We start from the raw sequence: 19,233 nt of genomic DNA, 5'->3' as shown, positions 1-19,233 counted from the left end.
TGAGGAGCTCACGGGAGCTCCTCCCCAGTCTGTCTAGAGAGAGAACTCTGCAGGGGGAGGGCGGGGGGATGGGGAACACCCTGAGATGGAGGGGGGCGATGGGACATCCTTGGGAGGCCCGGGGGTAGACGCAGAGGAAAGCCCAGGAGCAGAGGGACGATGCTCAACACCCAGGAAGGCCAGGGAGGACCCAAGGGTGCACCTCCCCGGCCCATGAACTCAGGCCCTGAGTCTAGAAGACCACAGCTTTCAGAGCCTACAGACATGGCCCGGAGCACAGAACAGGAGAGAGCGCGGGGTGCACGAACACTCCACTCTCTACACTCGCCTTAGCCATGAGAACTGTCTGATTTATCAGAAATATTTTTTAGCCTTCCATGGGACCAGATGGCATCTACATTATATTCGCTTAAGGAAAAGAGGGGATTTTCATAAGCCATGGCCTCTATGTTCAGACTCGAGGACTTGGGGGACTCCATCCATCCAGATGTCGTCTCTGGAAAGGAGAGCCCAGCTTTGGGGGGTTCCGCCACCGGCAGGACTCACACAGGCACCCGTCCCCCCTCTACGGGCCCAGCATGGCTCTGTCTTCCTCCGCTGACTCGTTCATCCCGCCGGGAATCCGTCTGAGCGGAGGGACCATGCGAACCCAGCCTCCGGGCAGCAACACCATCTCGGCAGCGAGTCCTGGTGGGGGCCCCCCAGGCCGGCCAGCGGCCCATGAGTGGGGTGCCTGGATGTCTTCCTCCACTTTTCCCCACAAAAGATCAGGCGCAGAACAGAAATGAGAAAACCCAAGCTCCCTCGCCCACCAAGGAATACATGCTGAGCGTAAAATAATTGGCAAGGCCAGAAACTCTCTCCCCCAGTCCCAGAGGCAAGAGAGTAGGAAGCGGCTGATCGGGGTCCAGGGTGCCTCATCTTGGCAGCTCCGGAGGTATCAGGGCACTGGGGAATCCAGAGGAAGAGCCCCAGGCAGGCAGATGTGGGTGTCCGCAGGGCTGTTTCCATCTGGCGAGAACGGAAGGAGGGTGGGGACACTCCCCTGCCAGGGCCACTCCTCAGGGGAACATCAGCCATGCTCACCCCCTGGGTAATACCGACCTCCATAATGGCGGGGGGTCACCTCTGAGAAAGCCTGATCCTGCTGGCAGAGCCCCTCCTTGCTCTGGAGCAGAAGGCAGGCCTCACTCTGCCCAATCCGGCCTCTACCAAGTGGCCTGCCCGGGCTGGGCTTCCCGGACCTAGGGTCCAGGGAAGGTGGACCCTCCCACAGGCAGTCTTCCTCCCAGTCCTGGCTCTGGGAAGTCGCTGGGGTCTGCTCCAGCTCAGAGGGGAAGGCTTTACTGTACCCGTGAGGAACCATGACTACACCCGGGCTGGGCGGCCCACCCCACTAAACCCTCAACTGTATTTCAACCAGAAGGTTATCAGAACCAACTGCCAGAATGGTTTCCAGAAAGGTCTCATGCACATGTAAACAAAACCACACTCTGCACTTGACCTGGATAGGACCTCACCCTCATGACTGAGATTAGTCTAGTGGCAGCCGGAGACACCCTCCCAAGCACCCGAGGAGACCCCTGGTATCCCGGCCCCTTCTCTGGGAGGAGGGCAGACACAGCCCGAGTAGAGGGGGGCCCAAATGCAGCAAGGGCCGTCCTGCCAACCTGAGATTTGCCGAGCCTGCTACATAGAGGGATCGTGAAATCCACTTTAAATCTATGTTTAAATACCTGTAAAGTTGGCCTTTTTAAATACTTTGTTCTGGCAGAGATAGGAGCTCTTTCAAAGATCAATCCCCAGGACCACTCCTGCTAAAGCAGCCAGAGTGCGAGTCAGTTTCCACGCATCGCAGGATGCTAGGGAACTGGGGCAGGGAGCCCCGTGCCCACATCTCCACTTCCCAGCCGAGAAACTCAAGGGCAGAATGGAGATTGCCTTCATCTCACAACAGGCCAACTTCCAAAGGGGCCTTGAATTGGAAAGAGACAGAAGAGCACCAGGAGCCCTGAGCCCGGACCCCATCTCGGGCCTGGTGGGAAAGAGCAGAGAGCTGGAGGTCCCATCTGCTTTCATCCTACGCTGGGCTCTCCATCCACCCGGAGAGGTGCCCACCCCAAGCCACGAGGGTGAGCAGGAGAAAGCCAGGCCCAGGGAAGCTGTGAACGATACCGAGAATCGTATGAGCCTGGGAAGCTGGGGGGCCTGATGCTGAGTGCCCCCGTGGAACCTCCAAGGGAGGCAGGACTAGCCCTCTTGGTCCCCACAGCTTTGGGGGGTAAGGACACACGCCTGCCTGTGTCCACTCCCCTGAAATAGCACAGGGCTCCGGTCTCCCGGTCCTCTCCTGGCGTGGCAGGCCCCTCCTAAGCCATCCTCCAGCTCATGCCACCCTATCTGCACCTGGCAGGTGTTTCTCGGAGATCTGTCCCCCCCATTCCCAGGCTCGGTGCCCCTCCCTCAGCTGGGAAACCCCATCATGTCCATCACTGGGTCCCCATCAGCAAGGACAGGCCTGGGTTGAAAAGGTGTTCAGGGACCATGGGCTAAGTCCACACACCCAGGAGTGCTTATGTCTGGTATTCTGCAGTACTTCCTGTGTGTGCCTCTCTGTTTTAAGTTTTTTTATGATGATTATTATTATTTTAAGAAGTAAAAAGAGCTGGGAAAGTAATGACTGCCAAATGCCTTTGAGACAATCACAGGGCAGCTTGGACAGACAGATGTGCTCAGGCTCTCCCTCGCCCCCTGGCGGCAGCATGATCTAATTGCAGGCTCAGTTCCTTGGGAGGTTAAAAATAAATGATTGAGACCACAAATGGTTTCCATGGTGATGTCAAAAGAGGCCACCAAACCATGCAAGTCTGCAAAATTCCATTTCCTGGCTGGCTCTAGGCGAGGAGTAATCCAAAGGCCCCTGAACCAACACCCCCCGGGGTGGGCCCTGGGCCCCAGAACCAGCTCTGCCTTCTTGGGTGTTACCAAAACCGTTTAGGAGCAGCAGGAGAGAAAGAAACTTCAGGATAGAAGAGAAACGGTGCTCCTTGGGCCAAGCGAGCAGGGACAGGACCTAATTTGGAGCCCCACCCCGCCCCAGAAGGGCCCCTCAGCCCAGAGGTTGTTCTCCACCGGGGTCATTTAGCCCTAACAACCTTCCAGCTGGGACTCATGGCACAGACAGAACACAGGGGCCCAGGCAGGTGAAGCCCTGGGTGGAACAGACTAAGCAAGTGGCCTGGGGTCTGCCAATGGGGGGCATGGGGCAGCCCACAGTGAAGCCACTGCAGCCCCCAGATGAACACAGAGCCACCCAAGACAGTGGCCATGGCACAGCAGGCATCTGTGTGGGTGGTGGCCACTTCCCACGGCACCCAAAACAAGTAAGTGTTCGCTGTGTGGGCAGACATTAACAAATGCCAACAGCGCCTAACATGTGGATTGTGTACTGGAGTTCAGAGCCCCTCTCAAGTGCCTCAGTTTGTGCCCAAGGAAGGGGGTGCTCAGGGACCCTGAGACCCACTGGAGCCACTGAGAGGCAGAGCAGAACTATCCCAAGGCTTCGAGGTGCCGTGTGCAGGAAGTAGAAGACGAATAAATACGTGATGTTCCCTGGCCCCTGGCTCACCCATCAGTGTTGCCAGCAGACCTTCAGAGAAACCCGGGGAGGCAGGCTCTTTGTGATAGGAACTAAGAGATGCGGGACAGCGGCCTCCCTCCCCATCTTTCCTCCCAGGGGCGGATGCGGTTCACCCAGGAATTGTCCGTGCATCACCAGGTGAGCCCCCTGCTCCCTGCGTAAGGCTGGGGTGAGAGCAGCAGGAAAGGAGGTGGGCTGTGCTTCAACTGCGATCAGACCGCTTGTGATGAGACCGTGAGCACAAGGACCAACTCCCCCACCCGGACTCACTGCCGCAAAGGCGGTGGGAGCACACGGCCAGCGGGAAAGACATCTCCTCCAAGGCCAGTGAGGACAGTGGCTTGCAGGGCCCACAGGAGGGGACTGTGCCAGATGCTCCATTCCTAAGAGCCGTCTCATCAGGAACACTCAGTGCTCCTGCTGGCAGTGTTCATTCATCCGCTCCACAAATGTGCACAGAGCTCCGACTACTCGTCAGACCCTGTTGTAGGTGCTGGGGATACAGCAAAACAGAGAGGAATTCCCGTCTGTAGGAGTGCGAAGGAGCCATACAGATACTTAGGGAAGAGAGCATTCCGGGCAAGAACAGCCTGTGCAAAGGCCCTGGGGTGAGAAATGGTGAAGTGGCCTGTGTCTTTGAAGTGGACTGAGCAAGGCGAGGGAGGAGAGGCAAGCTCAGAAGGACATGGCTGGGAAGGTCCTCTGGGGCCTTGTTGGTCACAGTAAAGACCCTGGTCGACCTTGAGTGAGGGGGAGCATGAGAGGGCCATGAGCAAAGCATGTTGCTCACGCAGCTGTCGAGGAGAGCAGGGGTGAAGCAGGGAGACCCACTACAGAAAAGCAGAAGGGAGGCTGCTGCCATGTACTCTTGGGTCTGAGCCTGCGTGGCCGTAAGGTCGGAGGCAGGGTTTGATGTGAGGGTTTGATGTGAGGGGAACAACACACAAAAGGAGTCAGAGCCGGAGGCAGAAATGAGTCTAGAGGGTGTTTTTTAGCGACGGGAGCACCTGTGGGTGCTGATGGGCAAGAACCAGGCGAGCCGGAGGTGAGGAGCGAAAGGTAAAGACTCGGCCAGTGCAGGGGAGGAGGGAAAGGGGCAGCGCAACGGGGTCAAGTGCACAAGGGAAGGTGTCCCCGGAGAAGAGCATGACCAGCCTGTGCTTCCAGCTGCCCCAGCAAGTCACTGAGTGGGTTCCCATCTGGTCCCCGGGCCTGTCACATCCCAGGTGTGCTGGATGGAGTCCAGGCCTCCTAACACTGAACCCCCTCAGGCTCTGTGTCCGCCCCACCCAGGCCACCCCCAGACTCAGTCCTGTGTGGCTCCCCAAGCCAGCCGAGCATGGGAGCAGCAGCGGCCATGAGGCCGGCCAGCCTGAATGCCTCCCTTCCTCTCCCTTCCCCTTCTCCTCCTCCTCTCCTCCGTGGGGCGGAGAGCACGTGGGAGGTGACGGCAGCGCGAAGAATGCTCTCGGGGTTGGTGGCTGTGATCCGAGGCCCTGAGCTTCCCTTAGAGGCAGAGGCTGGGGCGGACACAGGGCAGCAGGGGCTTCAGTGTAAGGAACCCGGGATTCCACCAAGCACATCTGGCGGCCGGACAGGCCCAGGAACCAGATGGGGAAGCACGATAGTCTGAGCGGAGTTAGGAGGAGCGTGAGGCCATGACGGAGGTGACCGGGATCCCTGCCTTCGGGAGAGCTCGCGTGGCAGAGCAGGAGACGGAGTGTTGGAAGCACCGGGAGGGCAGAGCAAGGAGAACAGGCAGGTCTGGAAGGGCATCTGGAACCCGAGATCAGGACAGTGGAGGTTGGGCTACCAGGTCCCAGCAGTGGGTGTGAGTCAGGGAGGAAGGTGCAGGAGGAGCCTTGGAGGGGGAGGACGTCCAGCGGCCTGGGAAAGGGGATGGCTTCATGCCATCACGGGCAGAGGATGTAAAAACACGGTAGAACAGGAGAGGTTTGGCCCTGCCCGGTGGGGGGCAGAGCGACCTTAGAAGGCCCCATGGAGGGCTGGGGAGCAGGACCATCTGCGGACGAACTGGCGGAGAGACATTGATCTGGAAGAGGCACCGAGGACCAAAGGTGCATCTCCTGCAGGACAAAGGTGAGAGCCAGAGGCCCCGCGGAGGGAGAAGGGGGAGCCGGCGCTAGAGGCAGGGTAGGGATGTAGAGAGCTTGCAACTTCCAAAGAGCACAGCAGAAAGCTCCGGGAGTTGGGGGAGCGGGGAGATGGGGTCAGAAAAGGGGGTGCATGGAGCTGCCTGGGGATCAGAGTCTGGGAACAGAGGGCAATTAGGGAGCTCTGAGGAGCCACCTGTTAGAGTGCATATGGACCCAAAGGGAGCAGCCTCTTGTTTGGGGAAGCTCTGAGTCTGTCCTGGCAAACAGAAAGGACATTCCATCAAAGAGTAGATAGCAGCTGAGCCCTGAAGCTCATCACCAGCCCCTTTGAACCCCAGGCTGGGTGCCCGAAGTGAGCCCACCGTGGGAAACCCCCAGAGGTGGGAGGGCCAGACCCCAGCTGTACCCATCAGCCCCACACAGACATAGGATTGAATAGAAGGACCAGTTTGGAGGTGTCGTCTGAAATGGGAGCCGCAGTGACACTGGGTAACCTCCCTTCTCTCGGGGGCTGGAAGGTCGCCGGGCCGCCCATAGGCCTGCATCCACGCATCACCGAGAGCATGTGGCCTTCTCCCCACCACCCCGGCGCATTCAGAAGGAACTCGGAGTCGCCCTTCTGGGCTGATATTTTCAGCCCATAAGCAACCAGAGACAAGAACTTTCAGACCGGAGGTACAGCATCGACCTCCCACCAAACCATCCTACCGATACGCAGGATGCTGACTTCGATCGTGGTGTCTCCGGGCGTCTCCCCCAGCTCCTTGCCAGACAAGACTGAAACTGGAAGGGCTGACTAGGGTCACCCCTGGAGCACATGCAACCCCAACCACCCCTCCCCGAACAGGCAGCATGACCACTACACCCTCGAGCCGAAGACAGACTTGACCAGGATTCAATTCCCAAACCGCAGCCCCGGGCACTGCTTCTCCCAGAGCTCCTGCCACGGCTCCCCGAAACATGCCACCGTTTCTGTTTCTCTGTGTCCTTAGGGGAGCCCCGCCTCTCGTATCATCTCACCCACAGGACTAGAAGCTCCCAGAGCAAGGGCTCGCGTGGGCACATGCCCCCCAGCCTCCATGGCCCGCTCTCTTCCACCCCCCTGCCCCCCCCCCAATTCCACTCTGCTACCAAGTTCCTCATACACAGAAATATGGCACAACTTTGAACCTGTCTGCCTGGGGGCAAAGGGTCAGGGGGACACGCCTGTACTTCCCATAGTCTGGGCTGCCCACACTCCGGGTGGCAGTGGCGAAAGTGTGAAGTCTGCTCTCCCCCTCCGTCTCCCCCAGGCCACTGAGGGGCTCCATGCGGCCAAGGCCTGTTTCAGAAAGGGTTGATGTCTACACCCACCATCCCACCAGGATCCAGAGCGGCAAACAGCAGCAGGAGTGTGGACCCAGCCATCCCCAGGGGCTTGGGTTCGGGTTTCTCCCTCCGGACTCATCCTGCCCCCAGGCCTGCCTCTGAAGCATCTCAGGGTCCGGGGGGCTCATTATCTATGGACTCCTCCCGCCCTATCTCCCCAGTCAGACGAGAGGGAGAGGCTCCAGTTCTACTCCATTCCTCCACGGCCACGGAGGCAGGACACTGGTCGGCAAGAGCAGCCCCCAGCCCCTCCCAGTGGCCTGAGTCCTATCCCTTCTCTGATCTCGGGGCCCTCCCCCTTGCCCTGGCCCGTTCACCCAGCTCCAGCCTGCCCATCCCCACAGCCTTCCAGAACCATCCCCTCAGGGACACGGCACCTGCTACTCCCTCAATCCCCAGATGGCCACATGGCTCACCCCCTCCCCTCCTGAGGCTTTACCCGAACAGTCAGCTCGGCTTCCTGACTGCCCTCTTTCCTGCTCCCTTCTCCCATGGTCCATGACCCCCGCCCCCCAGTCCCTTCACTTCCTCAGGGCTCAGGGCACCCTCTGAGACATCATCAAGTTCCCCACTCCCCCTGCTGACCACCTAAACCACTCTTCCCGTGCGAATACAAACTGCGTGAAGCCAAAGGTGTGTGACTGTAGTCACTGCTGCCCCCAGGACAGTGGGCCACTACCCGACCCCACTGAGTGCCTAATCGACATCCAGGAGGTAAGTAAACACTTCGAGAAGCATGGCATCTTTTTGGCTGTTAATTGTTTCTTTGAAAATGAGGGGTGCCACGTAAGGGAGGAGGGGTGCCATGAGTGTGCTACGACTCCTTCATCGCCCGGAACTGCGGCTCCGTGTGCAGGGGAGGGGGGCTGGGGGGCGCCCTGGAGAGCACCAGCGGCCACCTGCTCTGTTTCTTCCCAATGAACCTGCTCGGCTCCAAGTTCACGGCACGCTAGCCGTTCCGACCAGACAGCCCCCCCTGGGCTGCTCACACTGACCCCTTCTGCATCCTCAGCTCAGCCCAAGACTGAGGCCGGTGTGAGGGTCAAGTTAGCCACCGGACATTTGATGACCGTCCCCTCGCGGATGAGAGCAGGGGGCTGTGGCTGAAATGAAGCCACGCACTGCACGTTCCTGAGTCAGCGTGGGTCTAGGGAGATTTGACCTCTCTGTAACTTTAATTTTAAGCTAATTCCTAAAGCTGGAGGAGATTTGCAACCCCGGCTGCTGGATCATCTTAAGTCTTGAAAGTCCTATGAAGAATGTCAAATGCATTTGGGGAAGGCCTTATCACAAAGCCCAGCATCAACCGGCCCGCACCCCCATGAAGACACAGAGGCCTGTGCACGCACCGCACTGCACACGCCTTCTGGCTGTATATCCGCGCGTGGGACAGGCCATCGTCCCAGCGAGCGGGGAGCCTGCAGAGCGGCTGAGAGGGCTGCTCAGGTGCGGGCACAGAGGGGGCCCGCTGCACTCCCTGCAGAGCTCGACGGGGGCACAGACCCACCTGAGGCACAGAGAGTCCCTCGAGGCGAGCGCTGCAGGAACACAGGAACACTCTGTTCTCCAGAACACCGCCCCCCACAATCCAGCTGCCCGGCCACACCAAACCACACAGCAGACTCTCCTTTCCCCCAAGAACACTCATTCCAGCAACTTAGTTCACTGAGTCTATCAAATATTAAACTTCTAATTGTATTTTGTTTTTCAAACGACTCCCACCATGACTATCCGGTTCCCGTTTGCCTCGCTCGTGATTACCTGGACCTTCCCAGCTCGGTGCTATTTTACCTCGGAGTGACTCCTTCTCTTCCCTTTTCCACACTCCAAAATTTCTCCTTGTCCTAATAATTAATAGGCTCTGTTCCCACGGTGATTGTATTATTATCTTAATAAAGCGCAGCTCTGAGGGTCATTCAGCCGACCTCTTCATCCCCGTGAGGCCAGGAAGACTCCACCCTCCCTGCTCCCCACAGGAACTTCTCTGTGTCGGGGCCCCAGAAAGACTGTGCAGCTGTGACCAGCAGACCAGCAGACTGCCCTGCTCTCGGGGCAACTTCGCCTGGAATTCACCCACTGGTCAACCAGGGAATTAACTGGAGAGCAGGGCTGAGTGAAGCCCTAAAATCTTTTGTCATTGAAAACCAGCAAAAGTCACCTGGCAACACAGGTCTGTAAAGCATCCACCCAGGTCACAAGAGCTCAGGTCCCAGGGCAGCATCCAACGTGGGTGGACACACCTCAAACACGCCCCCTGCCCAGCTGCCTGGCACTTCACTGCCATCCCCACACGGACAGTGGGGAGTGAGCTTCAGGCTCTGACCCTGGTAACCTCTGAGGGAGGGGGGCGACAGGGAGATGCTCGGGGTGCAGGAGAGATGGCGCAGCGAAGTCCTGAGATGGGTAACCTTGCCAGGGACACAGGCCGGTCGTGCCACAATTGCCAAGGTCACTGAGCCTCAGGACACCTGGCAAGGGAGGAGAAGGGAGGAAGAACAGGGGTGGAGAACAGAGAATGCAACAGAGGGATGGCGGAGATTGGAGAAGGAGCACAAGGAGAAGACAGAAATCTGCTCTCCAGAGCCAGGGGTGCCGTCCCGCAGTTCCCTTTTCCCCTTGTGCATCTGGAAAACGCTGGCTCCTGACTACAGAGGGGGCTTGAATTGAACATTTCTCTTCTCCCTGCAAGGAGAAAATGGATCCTTTCGAACATTTAGTCAGGATGTGCCAAGCTCTGCTGCCGTAACAATCAACCTTAGAATTTCAGTGATTTGTTTCTTGTTCCTATCACACATCCAGTGTGTGCTGCTGGGGTGGGAAGTCGGTGCCCGTGGTCTCTCAGGGATCCTGGCTGATGGAGCTGCCACCTTACGTGAACATTCGGGTACCAAGTGGGGGGAAGGGCGCATAGCAAACCCCACGCTAGCTCTTAAAGCTTCTGCCCAGGAGAAAAAATAAAAATTTTTTTTAAATTTTTAAAAAAAAACTTCTGCCCAGGAGAGATACAAGTCGCCAGCCAAAGCCAGGCCACACATGACTTCGAAGAGGAGAGGTTAGAGCAGTCCTTCCATGGACCCTCAGACAGAAATGCAGATACTGACAGGCAGCCCCCACCCCTGTCTGTCCCAGGCCAGCAGCTGTGATGGGCAAGGTCCCATGACAGCCATGCATCTGCTTTTAGATTTCATCCATATACCAAGCCGGGGAAAAAAGCACTGCTGTGTGCATTTTTTACAGATGAAGAAACCAAGCCTCGAAGAAATGATATTTACTGAGGTCACACGTCCGTTTAGTAAAAAGGGCAGTATTCAAAAAGTGGTCCCATGTGGGTCCAAAACACATAGTCTTCCCCTCCCACACTCTTCCTCCGCTGGCATTAACCCCTCTCTGCCATCTCCCACTGCCTCTCCCACTTGACCACGAGGTCTCCCAGAGAAGCACCGCGCCTTCTCCATCTGGCCAGCACAGCGTTAGGCATTCGAAAATGTCTGCAGGGTGGACACATCATCATCAGTTCCGTTCTGGGGATGTGTGAGCGAGGCCTGAGCAGCTCCGCGATGCTGTGGCCTTTCCCCATGAGCCCGGGGTTCCCACCAGCTCCCCATGATGGGAACCGCTCACGGAAAGCGCCTGCATGGCAGTCAGTATCCTCACAGGTGGACACCTTGTGCACCCGGCAGGCCACGTGGGAGTTCTCGGGGGACGAGGGGCAGAGGGTCTGCTGTCCCAGCCTCCTGGTGCTCCGGTGTGCGCTCAGACCCCAACAAGTCAGCCAGAAAAATCTGGGATGCTATAAACAATGCTCCCAAGTTCTTAACCATGTGGGCTTTCCCACGCTGGCTGCTGGCTTATTAAATAAAGTAAATTAGGTCTCAATTATTTGCTTACACACCAGGCAGGAAAAATGAAATTTTCAATTTAAAAGTAATACTGCGATTTATATGCAGAAGCAGATCCGGAATTGGACTTTCTGTGTGTTTCTACCAAGAGAGGTCAGAGGCCAGAGGTCCTCGCAAAGGCATCACCTCCCCGGCAAGACACCCCACCACAAGAAGCCAGGCCTTTCAGAGACGCTGGGCTCTGGGCACCTGGAAAGGCAGTTTAGGAAGGAATAGGAGCACCTAAGCCATTAATTTAATCTTGTCTTTGGTTTTATTCAGGTTTAAGTATCACATCGCTGCCAAACGCCTGATGACATAGTCTTTTGTACAGAAAAGTCTCAATCAGGTACATTTGAGGGCCCCGGATGTACATTTTCTAAGGGAAAGGGATTACCAGTATCAGGCAGGGCCTCGGTAACCCCAAGCCCTTATCAGTCACATGATCCAAGAGCAGATCTTGGAGGACATCTTCAAAGAAGAGACTCCTGAAATCCACTCACGTGGCTTTATTCAGGGTCCCCGGGCTCGGCGTTCCCTAAAAGCCAATTTCATATCTCGACTTGAAAGAACCAGGCCTCAGGAACGCCGGTCACATTCCGGTCCCCTCTCCAGAAACACTTTTCCCTCAAGGGCATCTAGCAAGCATGTAATGGTTCTAACAGAGTAAAAATAATCTCTCAAATGTAGATACATTTAAAAGTTTAAAGAGTTCCAGGCTGGCCTGGGGGGCAACTTAATGTCAAGTCAGACATACATGAAGGGGATTTTGTGCAAGATGGAGACCGGCTGTTTTCTGTTTCAGCTGAGGGCAGAATGAGTGGGAAAGATGCTTCCAACTACAGCCGACAGCGTCAGACAGGCAGGTGTGTGGCTGGTAACAACCGGGACCATCCCAGGAGAGGCTGGCCACTGTCCCTGGAGGTAATAGGTCAGAGTGGGTAGAGAGTGAAGACTTCAGTGTTCTGCCACCTTCCAGCTGGGTGACCTCAGACACGTTATCTTTTAAATGCTCTGAAGTTCTGTTTTGCATCTAAAAAATGGGGCTAGCATTAGTACTGGCTTCTTGGGGTTTTAGGAGGATTAAAGAGATAAGCATATAAAACATTTGCTTGGCATCTGGCAGAGAGTTAAAAACAGGAGAGATTCATCTGTGCAGAGTTTTGGGGTATAAGCTATACTTTGCAAGGTCTCTTCATGCAGAAGTTAGCAACAATCGAAGAGACCGAACAATTATAAAGAGGGCTGCTTCCAGAGAGCTCCAGAAACTGTGTCGAAACCCCCCACCGGTTTGGTTTTTGGCTTTTGTTTTTAGGTCCAAATGGCAGGATGACATAGGGACAGGAGATACGGCCGGCAGACGGGAAGGGAAAAGAAGGGTGCAGGGAAGGGGGGGGCGAGAGGGACAAGGGGCAGCCGGGAGGGAGCAACCAGGCCGGTGTAAGGGGACAGCACACAGGGACAAGTGCCCTCTCCAAAGGCAGCAAAGAGCCAGAGCTTCAAAAGGTCACTCAGGGAGTCTCGGACAACGAACTTCCTGCCTCCAGCCCACTGAGGCTCTAAGGCGCATGTCTTCAAGGTCAGGAAGCCCTCTCGTCTTTCAGAGCCCATGGCAACATCTGTGCACGGGAGACCCACCACTGTTTGCTAATCATGCCTGTGCCTTTCCAGCTTCAGACCCCTCTGCACTGGCCGAAGCCCCCAACATTCGAACTGTCAGTCACACCGGAAGGCGCACTGCCAACAGCAGGGTCCTCGGCAGCGCTGCTCTGTCTCTCTGGGTCTCCCAGCCTCCCCGGCCGGTCAGGGAGGACCCTGTGGCCAGTCTGTGGGCTTGGATTCATGAGCCCAGACTTGCAGCCCCACCATCGATGCTGCCAGGTGGCCTGCTCTGCAGCCCCAGTGACATTCCACACGCACGTGTGTGTGTGTGTGTGTGTGAGAGAGAGAGAGAGAAAGAGAGAGAGAGAGAGAGCGACACCTCCACAGAGACATCAGGGGAAATTACAGCCGAAGGCGGAAGGCAGCAGCACGTCCTGGAGATCACTGCTCCTGACCTCCTCCGCTGGCAGCCCAAACGGCCCTCCAGAGGACCCAGGTAACACATTCACCTTCCCCAAGACCCACATGTCCTCCGGGTGTTCCCAGGGAGGAGTGTGAGCACGCGCGTCCGCAGCCCCCCGGAGCCTGGCTCTGCGCCGAGCCGCGTGCGCCTCCAATCTCTCTGTTCGGGCGGCTCGGGCATTTGGAGCCGGAAAAGAAGTGAGTGCATGAGAAACCTCGCAGAACCTCCAGCCAGAGGACCCAAGTGTCTGCCAAATGGGGGCCGCCCACCCTCCTGAGCTCCAAGGTTCTCCTGCCAGCCACCCACCGAAGACAAAAACACCTTCTCTGGAACACACGCTCAGATGCTGCTGCCAACAAAGGCGGGCGTTTCTTGCTTTCCACTGAGAACGTCAACACACAGAGAGGATGGCCAAAGAGGGCAGAGAGGGGACGCCACGATCCGCCGAGAAAGAGTTCAAGCCCCTCTTCGGGGTCTAGATGCTTCCCCTGACGGTCCTCCCCGAGAAGAATGCTACTCTGGCTGATATTTCTCGAGCTCCGGCTACGAGCCAAGCACTGAGCTTGCTGCAGCATCCCTTTTGAACACCGTGCGGCTCCAGGGGGACAGCACCGTAACTCACTCCATGCTACAGGACGGAGGGGTGGGGCACGTACACACGCTCCATCCTAAGAGAGTCTAATCTCAAGACGGCTACAAGAAATGGCCTTCGAAGATGAAGGTCAGGGCGTGCGGTGGGCGGGACAGGAGGCGAGCCCTCCTGACGCACAGCACAGGGCGCCTGCCAGAGGCCTACACCTGGGGCCCTGGGAGTCAAGGCTTCCCCAGGCTCTGGGGAACCCGGGCTGCCCTGGTTGTGCCAGGCTTTGCGGGGGGCAGACCAAGTGAGAAGAAAGCAGACCACAGGTCTGCACCCCACAGCACACTGCCGCACACCCAGGCCAGTCAGAAAACTGGGGGGGGAGGGGGGGGATTTTGTTTGGTTTCATTTTATTTTTTGAGCCAACTACCAGCTTCCCACTCTCAGAAACACCTGCTTTCCACCTTATTACAGTGACCTCTGGTGGCCAAGAGCCAGGCATTGCAGGCCCAAATTAGAATTAAATGGCTTAATTTCCAGCAACTCCAAATAACAAAGGCCTTGAGGTTCTTTAAGGGCTTCCAAGAAGAGCAGAAGAAAGGACAGTGAGAGATGAGAACCGCCACCAGCCCCGTTCAAGGTACCGGCCTGCCGTGATGGGACCCTGGGGGTAGCCCAAAGCGAATGCAGAAGGCCTCTCTGAACGCCAGCCTGGGGCACGGCTCAGCCTCTGTTCCCCTCCCCCACAGCAGGTGGCATCTCGATACCAGGCTTAGAGGACACAGGCTCAGGAAGGCTTTTTTTGGACAAGTTTCAGCCCTGTCAGGGGACCTGCTAGGAGCTCAGAGGGAAGGGAGTGTTTCTAGAAGGCTTGTGATCTCGGTGCCTCCAGCCAGCCATGCTCGGGTGCCTTGGACCTCGTGCCAACAGACCTGAGGCTGGGTCCAGGAGGAAGGGAAGCAGCTCTCCCTTTCCCCACCAGAAGTCACAATGCCCAGCCAGAAGAAGGTCTGCAGGGAACAAGAAGGGGCTTCTGACAAGGGGCCAGGGTAGCCCAGGTGAGGGGTGAGATGAGGCAGGAGGAGCCTTACGTGGGACAGAGAGCCGAGCAAGGTCCCCTGTGGGGTAGAGTGTGACGGGTATAAGGAACACGCGCTGCCCCCGGATGCCGGCAGTAATGCTTCACCCAAGCTCAGAGCCTCCATCAACCGCCCCCAAACCATCCCTGACATAGGCTTTGCCATCCTAGAATCTCTTCAGAGGAAAGGACCTGACAACCTCAGAGTCATCCAACCTAGAAGCCTCTAGAAGCTTCCAGTTCAGAGCATCCAGAAACTGATCTTTCCACGTGTTATCTCAACCTCTTTTCTGGTCCATCCATGATGTGTGGGCTTAGGCCAAATCCCCAAACACAAATGAGAGACTCTCCCAAGATCCCTGCAAGCAACAGCTTGGACAGGCTGGGCCTCCCTTCGGAACAGACTGGTTTGTATCCCTGTATTCTTTGGGCCTAAAAATGGATGTGGAATATCAATATTGTCTCAATTTTCCTTTATCTGCAAGGAGACGTCAGCAAACCTTTCTGCCAGGGATTGTACAGGATCATTAAAAGGAAAATGTCCGTGGTAATCGTGCCTTTATGCATATTTCTTCACTCCAATATTCTATAACATAATAATGTTTCACATTTCTACAGAACTGTCTTTTCAGCATGTTTTCGCATTATGCTTAATTTCGTAAGAGTTTCTCAGCCCCACATAACGACACAGTTCAATGCAAAATCAGATATAAATCTAGCTTAAGAGACTCTCAACAGGAATTTCATTTAAAACTGTAAATGTTAAAAGATTCTGGCTCTGATTTATGTTACGTTGTGTGTGTGTGTTTCAAACAGAGAGTTCGCCTGGTCCCCCCAAACCATAGGTGCACGTGAACTCACAGCCCCCACACCCTCAGGCCTTCAGGAGTCTGGGCAGCCGGCCTCCGCTCATCCAAAAAGGAAGCGGAGAGGAAAGCAGACAGGCCGACCTGTGGTCAGGGCGCTCGCTCCCAATTCAGCCGGGGCCGCGTGCGCAAAATGGGCAGAGTACCGCGATGCCATTAGCCGTGCTGGCTCGGGCGCGACCAGTAAGCAACAGTGCTTCAGCTTCCTCTCGCCTCCCTTCTCCTCCAAAACCCCGGGCTCCGTGTTAGGTCCCTCTGTGCCCCTGCTCCTCCTTGTCCTGCCTTTATAAAAACACAGACAGAGATCGAAGGGAGAGGAAAAAAGTCGTGGGTCCAGAGTGTAACCGGCCCAGTGGACCCCAATCCCTATCCACAAGCACATCCTGCAGGTGGGCAAACAGACCTGCTGGTAGCTAGCGGGAGACAGACCAGGCTGATGGCTTCGGGCGCTGTGAACTGTGAATTCACGACGGAATTCATGAATCTGGAGGAGGAATTCACATCCATTGTCTAAGCACATTTAAGACAATTTTAAATGTGGATTATTTACATACTGGGCTCTAATGACTCTGGAGCAACTATTACAGTCCGTCATGTAAAACCAATTTTACCGCAGCCTATCACACACATGCCGTGTTGAGACAACGTAGAATACACAAATTATTTACATCGTGAAAACATCTCTGTGGCCCTGGCATTATGCTATCAACAAGAGACAACACAGCAGCAGTAGATTAAATTGAAATATGCTGGCTGCTTCTGAAACTTTAAACTCTATTCCAAAATGCTAAAAGCCCAAAAATTCACAGTTAGCATTTTGGAACCCACCGTGTCTAAAATTTCACTTAAAAGGTGGAGCTATTGTGAGTTGCAGCCCAAAAAAGAATAAGTCGCCACTTTGCAATTGTAAAATCCATTTATTTAAAGAAGATTGAAGCATCCAAACCCTCTGATAGCACTTAACATATTGAAAAATATGCATTGCAAAGCTCTAAAAATTCCTGAATTCCTCCATAAAAAAATGTTTTTACCACTTCTAATGGACGCCACCCAACTCCAAGCAGGATCTGTAGGCTACACGCCCCCAGGAAAAAAGCAATTGAAATGACTTGACTATATATCTTTCCAGGAAAGTAAATTATATATAGGTCTGTATTCACACCCCCCACTCCCCTATGGTTACCCATTTTTCCTCCCACACTCCACAGCCCACAGAAATGAAGAGAAAATTATCCAGTGGGTTTAAGCACTTGGATACCTAATTGCAACAAAGCTAAGAGCCTCATCTTTCTACCTTTTAGAACTTTGGTTTCAGTCTGCAAAGCGAGTCCCATTAGCCAAGGTGACACATGCCAATTAGCTTCATGCATTTCACAGAGTAAAACGCCCCTTGAGATAAATCACCCCACATTCCCACATGTCTTCCCCAAATATCCATTTGTTTTTCAATATTTCGTTAAAATCAGTCTCTTGTATGATGGTGCAGATATTTATAAAAGTGCTATTACTTTTAATTTAGAGACCTCATCAAGGACCCCAGACTTAATTAAGGGCAAAACAAGTGTCTCCAATTGGGAAAGGGTCCCATTTTTGTCCCTTTTGCTGCATGGAATGCAGGGGTTGCCTGAGTATGCTGTACCCTTACAACAGAAGCTTCCTGTAACTACGTTGGATGATGATGATGATGATGATGGCGATGATGGAGGCGGGGAACGAGGAGGGGCGGTAGGAAGCGGCCCCACAATGCCATGCTGCGGAACTATATTAAATGTCATAATTCAAACTTTGTAAGTCAAAGTACACCGCTCAGTAACGCCACTCCTAACGGATTATCCCCACAACTGCTTTGCTGTGATCCGTGTAGACCCACACATGTAAACATCTTTGTTTACTACTTAAATGGGTTCATACAATATCTGTATTATAATAAAACTAACTTTTCAGAAGAAACGTAAGTAAGTAATGGACTCTAGTCAGATACACATGCTGAAGTGTTTGAGGGGAACTGTACCGAAGTCAGCAACTGTCTCTGAAATGAATCAAAATATTAAGCTGCTGGCTGGCTGGATAGAGAATGGAGATGTGATAAAGCAAGTAAAATAAAATGTTAATTGTGGAAGCGAGTTGGTAAGCATATGGATTTCATTGCAACATTCTTTCAACTTTATTATATCTTTAAAATTTGCAAACTGAGGGGCTCCTGGGTGGCTCAGTTGGTTAAGCCTCTGCCTTCAGCTCAGGTCGTGATCTCAGAGTCCTGGGATCGAGCCCCATGTTGGGCTCTCTGCTCAGCGGGGAGCCTGCTTCACCCTCTCCCTCTGCCTCTCCCACTGCTTGTGCGCTTTCTCTCTCTGTCAAATAAGTAAAATCTTTGGAAAAACAGTAAAATAAAATTTGCAAACTGAAATGACAAAAAAAGAATAATAATATGGCACCAATCTCTTAACATGTTAATACATTCAAATCTCCTTATCCTTTTTAAAAATATTTTATTCATTTATTTGAGAGAAAGAGCGTGCACACGTGCAAGCCAGGGGAGAAGCAGAGCGGGAGGGACAGGAAGAGAGAATCCCCAGCAGACTCCTCGCTGAGTACAGAGTCCTACACAGGGCTGGATCTCACAACCCGGAGATCATGATCCCAAGATCATGATCCCAAGATCATCCCGAGCCGAAACCAAGAGTCAGACCCCCAACCGACTGAGCCACCCAGGCACCCCGCTGTTGAGTCTTTCCAACAGCTGCACTGAATTCCATTTCATGGTTCATCAGTCCCTCACTGATGGACACTTAGGTCACTTCCCAGTGCCAATGCCACGGTGAATATCCAGGTCAATGTGTCTTTGAATACATATGACAGCTTTTTTACAGGGTAAATCCCTAAATGTGGAGTTGTTGACTCAAAAGAGAATACAGTTTTACTGGCACTAACACCTACTGCAGGTTCGCTCTGTGCAGACACCATGGTAAGCACTTTCCATGTCTTGCACTCACAGTGACCTAATTAAGTAAGTACTCTTACTACTCTGTAGCCTCATTTCAGAGCTGAAGAAACTGAGGCACAGAGAGGGTAAATGACTTCCCCAACGACTCACGGCCAGAAAGCGGCAGTCCGGCTCCAGTGCTGGCACTTTTCACCATCATGCTTACAAATTACAGGCAAAAAGATCACACCAATATATATATCCACCCACAGTGTTTGAGAGTCATGGCTTCTCCAGGCTGTGCTGGCCTTGAGTTCTTTAAAACATAAAGAAAACACGGTCCATACTTCCAGATGCTGTGAAGACAGATGTGAAGACCCCAACACGCCAAGAAAGCCGCACGAACGGAAAGAATGGGTTTGGCAGGGAACGAATGCCTTGTTAATTAGCAGGGGAAGGTGTAATGTCCCACCTCCACGCGGGAGTCTCTCCAGCTACGCTAACCGGCTCTCTGCAGCACGTACCCTCTCCGGCTTCTGCAGGAGCGCTGGCAGGTAAACATCCCTACAAAACTCTCAGCCTTCTATTTTTAAACCCTGGAAATTCTCAACCCCTCTTCCCAGATGCATTAATGTAATCTCAAGGATTCTGCCTCCGTTTTTCTTCATCAGACAGCTGCAAGAGGGAAAAACTACACGAGTATATAGACCATCTCTTT

General features: G+C 54.4%; 1 protein-coding gene across 12 annotated transcripts in view; it reads right to left on the bottom strand.

The window, feature by feature from the left end:
- The window catches only part of CAMTA1 (calmodulin binding transcription activator 1), an 813,334-nt gene that overhangs the window by 569,389 nt on the left and 224,712 nt on the right, over positions 1-19,233 (bottom strand). The window lies entirely within an intron of this gene.

Source organism: Mustela putorius, unplaced genomic scaffold, assembly GCF_011764305.1.
Source record: "Mustela putorius furo isolate JIRA1106 unplaced genomic scaffold, ASM1176430v1.1 tig00003853_pilon_pilon_pilon, whole genome shotgun sequence".
Taxonomy (NCBI): Eukaryota; Metazoa; Chordata; class Mammalia; order Carnivora; family Mustelidae; genus Mustela; species Mustela putorius.
The sequence above is the reverse complement of the archived record's forward strand: the minus strand, read 5'-3'. Positions and strand labels throughout refer to the sequence as shown.